Genomic DNA, 8,420 nt, shown 5'->3' with positions numbered 1-8,420 from the left:
GTTTGACTGTGTTGTAAGCACCTGCGTGCAACCATCCAGCTGTCTGTGTAATGTTTATTTGTTCTCTATATATTTTAAAAGGTGGGGGTTTGTTGTTATGTTTGTTGAGCATCCTGTGCGGAAGACTTTTTGGTTGAAGCACCTGGCGCACTGTATAAATTCTTCTTCCCCTTCACATCTGACACAACACATTCAATTCATGTTTCACCTTTGCAGATTAAATAAACCATAATTGTCATACTTTAACAGTGCATCTTGAATTATCAGGTTATACTATGAAAATATCAATAAATCCAGTTTAAACAACAACTCCGAGGTACTGCAGCTGCACAGAGACGGCACATTGAAGTGACGCTTGAGTAAGCAGAGGCCTGTACCATGAAGGTAGCTGAACAAACTCAGGGTTACAGGATTAGTTTTGAGTTGACAAAACCAAACCTATGCAATCAGGCTTTATTGGTACCATGACGCAGCTCATCAACTTTCTCTGTCAACTCAGGCTTTGATCCTTAAGCTATGATTACTCCATGTGTGCGTGCACATAAAAGAGTGACGTCGGCACCGAACAACCAATCGCGTTCGATATGGATAGAGCAAGATCCATTTTTCCACTGAGGAGCAAGAAATAATTATGCAGAAATATGAGGAATATAAAACTGTATTACAAGCACGCAGTAATACTGTCTCTGCTGCCAAAGCAAGAGAAGACTGTTGGAGAAAGATTTCTGATTGCGTTAATGTGTAAGTTAAACAAGAACATTCTATATTCACGTAAAATGATGTAAATGTATGATGGTGTGTTTGCGTGTGTATATGATGGTAACAATTTACAATAAGGTTGTATTTGTTAAGATAAGTTAATGTATTGGCTAACATGAACTAACAATGAACAATATAGTTTTTCAGCATTTATTAATCTTTGTTAATGTTAATTCCGATACAATTGTTCATGTTACTGATGTTACTTCACTGTGCATTAACTAATGTTAACAGTTACAACTTTTGATTTAAAAATTTTATTATTAAATGCTGAAATTAACATGAAGATTAATATATGTATGCAAGATGTATATGTATGTGTGTGTGTGTGTGAGTATGTGTAAATATATAAAATAAAATTTATATATAAAAAATGTGAAATTATATTACATCCTAAGAAAGATTAATATTCACTGATTTTTAGATGCAACCCCAACTCCAAACGTTCTTGGCAGCAGATCAAGACAAAATATAAAATTATAATTCAAAGTGGTGAGTATTTACCACAACCTTTTATTATTTTTGTGTGAACATTTTATCACAAACACGTGTTTGCAGCTAACAGAGAAAAGTGTGAAATTTGGAAAACTGGGGGAGGGCCACCTCCTCCAGAATACACTGTGGTGGAGGAGTTGGCTCTGAGTAGCAATAAGGGGCGGCCGATTATGGATGGGATTACAGGTGCTGTACAATCTGACCCTGGTGCTGGCTCCTCTAAGCAAGTGACACTGGGTATGTGTGCAATGCATTACTACTTTTTTTAAAGTTTTATATATGGCTGACTGTATGTTCTGCAGTAGAGGGAAATACAGTGTCCCTGTTGAAGCCAGCACACATACACACAGTCTCCCACACAGAGGTCAGTACGCAGCAGACAGAACACCGTGAACATAACATGCTTTACAACGGTTATGCTTTACATTGGCCTACTTTTATTTATTAGGGTGAAGCAAATGATGAAGACACTCTGTCTGTGTGTTCTGAAACAGTTGCTGAGGTGAATGCACTGGGCTTTTTATTATGGCACACATTTGAAAGTGACTGGCCCTTACACTTATCTCTTTTATTGTAGGATTTTTCACAACCTGCCTCAGAAACTGAGGCCTCTACCTCAATGGGCTTCAGAAGGAATGTGAACAAGGTAACGCTTTAAACCCTTGACATAAAAGACAGTCTGTCCTGTGTTTGTAGAAAGTCATGCCACTTTTTGTGATTTGATTAACCTCCAGAAAACTTGTAATGATTATGTTTGTTCAGGTGGAAACGGACTCAGTCAGGGCCCTTTATAAAAGGAGCCTACAACTAGACTGCACACTAAAGGAGCTGGACTGTGAGCTGAGGAGGCTCCAAATTAAAAAAAATTAAATGGGAGATCAAACAGCTGGAAAAACAGATCTCAGTACATGAACTTATTTAACCAAGTAACACTTTAGTATGAACACTATGAATATTAATGCAACTTTCTCTTGCTCTTTCTCCCTCCCTAGCCACATAACTAATAAAACAGTTTGAGACCTATCTGCAGTTTCAATGTGCTTTTATTAAGTAAAATATTGTATGGTGATTGCATCTTTGACAGCTGCACCAGCTGGGTGGTCAAGTGTGATGGGGTCAATTTCATTGGGGAGAAGCTGGTTTTGTGGTGGTACTCGCTACTTTCTGATAGTGGCTATATTGTGCAGAATGGCACATGCAGCCACTATCTGTGATGCCTGCTCTGGTGACACTCTTAAGCGGCGAAGGCATTTGAAGCCTGCCTTTAGGATGCCAAAGGTCATCTTGATCTCGTCCCTGGTTTTACTGAGAGCCACACTGAAGCAGTTTTGTGGCCCTGTCTGAGGAGTAGGTGCTCCACATGCACTGGTTCCCCATAGGTGACCCCATGTGATATATCTTCCGCTAAATCGTTTCCTTGTTGGTAAACTGCATCTTCCTTGGGCAGAGGTTCCTCTGCCCCTGGTCACCATGTTTGTAGAACTCCTCCCCCGTTGGGTAGGACCTACCATGGGACTTCTCCACATGATGTACTTCCGACAAGACTCGGTAAGACCATGTGACGTATTTCCACTCGAAATGCCCCACCCTCTCCGTGGTGTCTTCCCCTTGGGAGTGACATCCCCCCGATGTAGACACTTATGGCCCCCAGCCGGTAAACAAAAGTCTATTGCTCCTATGACTCTAGGGAATCCTAGAGTAAGATTTAAAAAAATTATTCTTAACATGTATTGTATAATACATTTAAGTGCTCTAAGTGAAATCTGCTTTTTGAAAAAGAAAAAAAAGTGAATGTAAAAGGTTAAATTAGTTCATGTGTTGTCACCCTATCAGTATATCTTACCGGCAATTTTATAAAAGTCCTCTTTTATGGACATGGTCGATAAATGTCCAGGGAACACAATGAAGCTATTTATGTACCCCTGCAGTGCGAGGACCACCTTGCGAATGGTTCGACAAACCATGTTTTTCCCTAGTTTCTCTGCATCACCAACCACATACAAGTATGTACCACTTGCAAAAAAAAAAAAAGCAATGCAATACATACATTTTGCAGTACAGTAAGGGCATGGCTTTGACGTGTCACATTTGTTATGTGCGGCTCAAGAAGTTTGCAAAGATACAAGATTCCTTCTGTGGAAAATCGGTATCTTTCGTACAAGTAAGTATCAAGAAAGGCAAGGGGATTTTGTCTGTCCCTAAAAACTCTTTCTCTGCGAAGTGCTCGTCTAACAATTTGCACAGAGATATCCACAGGATTTGGAAGTAAAAGTGAAGCCATTGCAACAGACACTTGGAATTAGTTACGTCACCTAGATGTGACTTTGCTCACAGCTGATTGGTCAAATTTCAGTCGAGATCTCGAATGCAGAACATAACCTGCCCACGTAGCAGGTTAGCCATGCAGCATAAGATACCATAACGATGAACACCGATTAAAGCCAAGCTACTTTCATGGTACCTAAAACCCAGGGTTGGCGCAAACTAATCTTAAACTTACCTGGCTACCCACCTAAACCGGCTTCATGGTACAGGCCCCAGGACATTTCATTTTATAAATCCGTCTTGCTTCGATTCCTCCATCCTCATGTCCTTTCCTTGCGTCCTTTCCTCCTTTAAGAGCTTATTAATGAAGCAAGGTAAGGAAATGAGGATGCACAATTTCAGAAATTAGAAGTACCCCACTGCAAAGTAAACAAAGCCCCAAACATTTCCTCAGTTTACCTCCGCCCTCTATATTTTCTGCACTTGATGTGGCTCATATATATATATATATCTGTATAGCCTACAAGTAGTTTCAGTGATCGGATTCCATCTCAAATGCGTCCTAGGCATTTCACAGTTGGTCTTTTTATGATCAGATATCAATCCCATCAGTTTAAAATGCACACAGTGTTGGTTATTAGCCTTCTTCATAATAGGCTAATTAATTGTTACTTTTGGTCTGTGAAATTTTATTTCACTTGTTACCAGCCAATGCAGCTTTTTTTTCCTTCACGTAGGCCTACAAATTGCGAATTTTATGTAGGCCTATGTGAAAAATCCAAATACTGCAAATAATAATAATAATAATAATAATAATAATCCACATCAAGTGAACTATACCTAGCCTATATATTTTTATTTATTTATTTGTCATTTGAAAACATTATTCGCATCTCAGTATTTCCATCCAGTATGTGATATACCAGCATTTGCATAAGGATATACACAGCTTTATTCTCATTTCTGACTTCCTCACTATCTAGATTAGGCTAATACAAACCAAATGCTTATACATTCATTTTATTTTTGTTTTTGTTTAGATATTCAGTGAAGGAAAAATGATGGTACTTACTGTATTTTGTTATTCACATAATTTCCCACTATCTGGATCCTAAACTGTGTCCGAAAACTGGAAAAAAGCTGCTTTCGAAAGCTGTAGGCTATATGGAGGAAGGATGAAATAAGTTGCTTTTCAAAATGTTCTGAGACCAGTTTCCATAAGAGTTTTAGTCATTCAAAAACGCTGTCAGTTAAGCCATTAACTGATAAAGCAGTAAGGCAGCTGCTTTCAGGTTTGTAATGAAAGTAGGATAGACAGTTTCACTTTCATCCAAAGAAGTCTACGCAGTAGGCAGGTGCTTTCAAGCTATAAGTTTAAAAACGTTTCGTGATAATGTGTGTAATGTGTAAATTGCATGTTATTATAATATAGTTCAGACATTTAATGGCTTTTTTTTTCCTTTTACAGATAAATAGCAAATGCCTGTTCGTTTGGTTTCTTTTTGTCTAAAAAGCGATAAGAATAGCCTCGATTTTGTGGGTATATGACTAGATCCTGTTCCAAATGCCGCAATCAGCCCTTCGAGTGTTTGTAAAACCAGTGCATGCAGACCCATTGGGTGCCACACAGCAACTCAGTATTGGTGTTATAAAAGCAGATAGATATTCAAAGACGACTCAGCTAATTCACTTTTATACACTGGCAATTATTATAAGCATGAGTCATGTCATTGACAAGATGAATGAATTTAAAACTCATATGTGCATATTTTTAATTAAATAATTCGTGCAGATCATATTTATGGGGCCAACAACATTCTGTATATGGAGTAACAGCGCCTTCTGGTGGACGTGTGTCCATTGAGTAAACTCGCAGAGAGATGACGAATATGGCTACGTCTACATTAATCCAGATACATTTGAAAACGGCATTTTCGTTTCAGAACACTTTCCGTCCACACTAGCGTTTTCAAGCGTTTTCCAAAAGTTGCTCATCCACACTGAAATGTCTGAAAATGCTTACGTCCCTGTACTGCGCATGAGTAAAACGTAAGACGCTTCGACATGCATCATTTCCGTCAGGCGTTTATTTACTTTCCGCTTCTTTGAAACATCACGGCAATGTTGAGGAAAGGCACTGAATTTTTTAAATGGACGGACAATTAGGTGGAGATGTTGCTGCGGGTAACTCTAGACTATAAAGTTGCAAAAGCGAGAGAAAAATGTAGACTGGGAATCATGCCAAAACAAATATGTCGAAATATTGGACCGCTTCAAAGAGCACTATCCTTCTGATGATGCTGCTTACCCCCACAGTAAGGACGATCTCACAAAACTTATTACATATAAAACGTATTAACTTATTATACATGACTGCATCACATGACTAAAAATGCGTCATCGTTTTCGGAAGCCTCCGTTTTCACAGTCCACACTACAATGTGAAAACAGCGTTTTCAAATTTATCCACTTTGGAATAAATTTTTCAAAAAGCTCAGTTTTCGCTGACAAAAACGCCGGAATGCCAAAACGGAGAGAAAAAGATGCATTTTCGAAATATTAAGGGCCGTTTACACGACAACGTTTTCAGCTAAAAACTGAAAACTTTTTATGCATTTTTTGGCTGTTCGTTTACACGACAACGGCATTTGGGGGCCTGAAAACGCAAACTTTTGAAACGGGTTTCAAACTGCATGTTTTTGAAAACGATGCCGTTATCGTCTCCGTGTAAACATACAAAAACGCGAATTTGTGAAAACGATGACGTCATGTGCACACGTATTACGTGTTATATAAAGAATAATGGATTGATAGGCATCAATTTGAGATGTATAATTATCAATATGAATACTGGTGTCTGTGCAAATAACAATAATCAACTATTTATTCATTTGGAGTGTTTTGTATGGAGTGTGAACATTGTACAGTAGGCAGAACCTGCAATTTGAAAATCTTGAAATTAATGTATGGATTCAAATGAGAAAAATGTATTTATATTTTAAATATATTTTAATTATTTATTAATTTACTTAATTTTATTTGATGTACCTTTACTCTGCAATTCATTCACCCACATCTTATGTATATAGCCTATAGACAGAGATGTGATGCCATGTACAGTATTCAATGATATGCTTAGAATATGAAAACATGAGGCAGTGAAAATGCATGTTAGATCCAGTGCACACAAGACCTCTCTCTCCATCAGAAGATGTCCATATATCAGAGTTCTGTCTGATATCCAAAACCAGTCAACATCAACAGCTTGTTATGTTAACTTACTCTCCTACCAGCCCAAGAGTCAGCAGGGGGAATACAGAAGAAGGCAGGAGACGAAGTGATGGTAAAAATGAGCAGAGTTTATTGAATAATCTCAAGAGTTCAGTCTATTGGCATGCGCGCGAGTACTTCAAAACAACACGCGAGACATTCAAAACTACAATGGCGGACTACAGGACTGTGTTTGTACTTCTAAAAATTTTGAGTTTATTGATGCTTCTCCAGCAAAGTGTAGATTTACTGCATCACTACTACGACCAGCGATCGCCAAATTCATTGTTTGTATTCACCGCTCTGTGGAAGAATGCTTATGTGCGCAGGCGTGTAGTGTTTCTTTATAAAGTGACATCGCCAACTACTGGCCTGGCATGCATAATACAGCGTTTTTAGTCGTTTTTGCAGATCCGTTTGAACGGGGATTGTTTTGACAACGTTGTCGTCTGTATGCAAAACTTTTTAAAAATGCAAAGGAAAAACTTTTCCGTTTTTAGTACATCGTTGTCGTGTAAACGTACCCTTAGTGTGGACAAGGCCTATGATTCACAGTTTCCCGGCCTCTTAAGACAACAACAGAAAAAAAAGCAACTTTTTTTAAGCTACTAATTTGAAACAAGAGCCCCTGGAAGACATAAAAATGCACAAAAACAAATATTTAAATATGTGGACAAGTGTTCTACAGCATACTGTGCAGGAAGGTATTCTCTCATTATAAACATTTTAGAGACTTGCAATATTTTGAAATCTTCTTTAAAAAAGGAAAACATTTAGGGTTTTAAAACACCCAATTTTATAAAAGTAAACCTCCCCATGAAAAAATGGGATGTGTGTAGGGAACAACAGGGCTAAATGCCTCCTGGGGTAGAAGGCATTTTTTTTTTTTTTTTTTTAATTTCCTTCCAAAACACTAAACAGCAACAAAAACTACCACAGTACTTTCCTTAACACCTGTTTGCCACTGTACACTGCAAAATATTCCTGATCCATGAGATCATTGCGTGCAATGTCTAAAATCTGATTTTGAGGTAATTTGATCTAAGATTTAATACTTTTTTTTTATGTTGCAAATTTATGTAGTTGAGAATCCCCCAAATTATCACATTTATTTTTAGACAAAATATTTATCATTATCAGTTTTTTTTTTATTATTTTATTTTATATAAAACACAACAGTAAGGTATTAAACACAACAAAATTATATATATATATATATATATATATATATATATATATTAGTTAGTCATAAAAATGCAGTACTTATTTGTCCTTACGTGCTCTGGCCAATACCTGGTTGGGTTTCTTCCAGAACTCTTAATGCAAATAACTTTATCGACATTTGCATGAACCCGTAATAGGCAATGCCATCACAGTACCTGCAGTTATACCTTCGTACCGCCCAGGCATGAATTATGACTAAGGGCCCCGGGGCCAATTTCCTTTAGGGCCCCCCCAATTATCTTTTAAAGTTGAGATCTACGCAATCTATTTTCATTGATTTAAGCCTCTTTTAATACCAGTTCTGTTATTTACAGTCAGATTCATTCAAACACACAGCATGGATGTGGTAAAGATACGTCTCGGTTATGTGAAGCGTAACCCTAGTTCCCTGAGAGGGAACGAGATGC

General features: G+C 37.7%; 1 pseudogene; it reads right to left on the bottom strand.

The window, feature by feature from the left end:
* Nucleotides 1–2,411: 2,411 nt before the first annotated feature.
* LOC127419650 (putative nuclease HARBI1) lies at nucleotides 2,412–3,535 on the bottom strand (annotated as a pseudogene).
* Nucleotides 3,536–8,420: the final 4,885 nt, after the last annotated feature.

The sequence above is a fragment of the Myxocyprinus asiaticus genome, chromosome 29, assembly GCF_019703515.2.
Source record: "Myxocyprinus asiaticus isolate MX2 ecotype Aquarium Trade chromosome 29, UBuf_Myxa_2, whole genome shotgun sequence".
Classification (NCBI taxonomy): domain Eukaryota; kingdom Metazoa; phylum Chordata; class Actinopteri; order Cypriniformes; family Catostomidae; genus Myxocyprinus; species Myxocyprinus asiaticus.
This window is presented reverse-complemented; position numbering and strand designations above follow the sequence as displayed.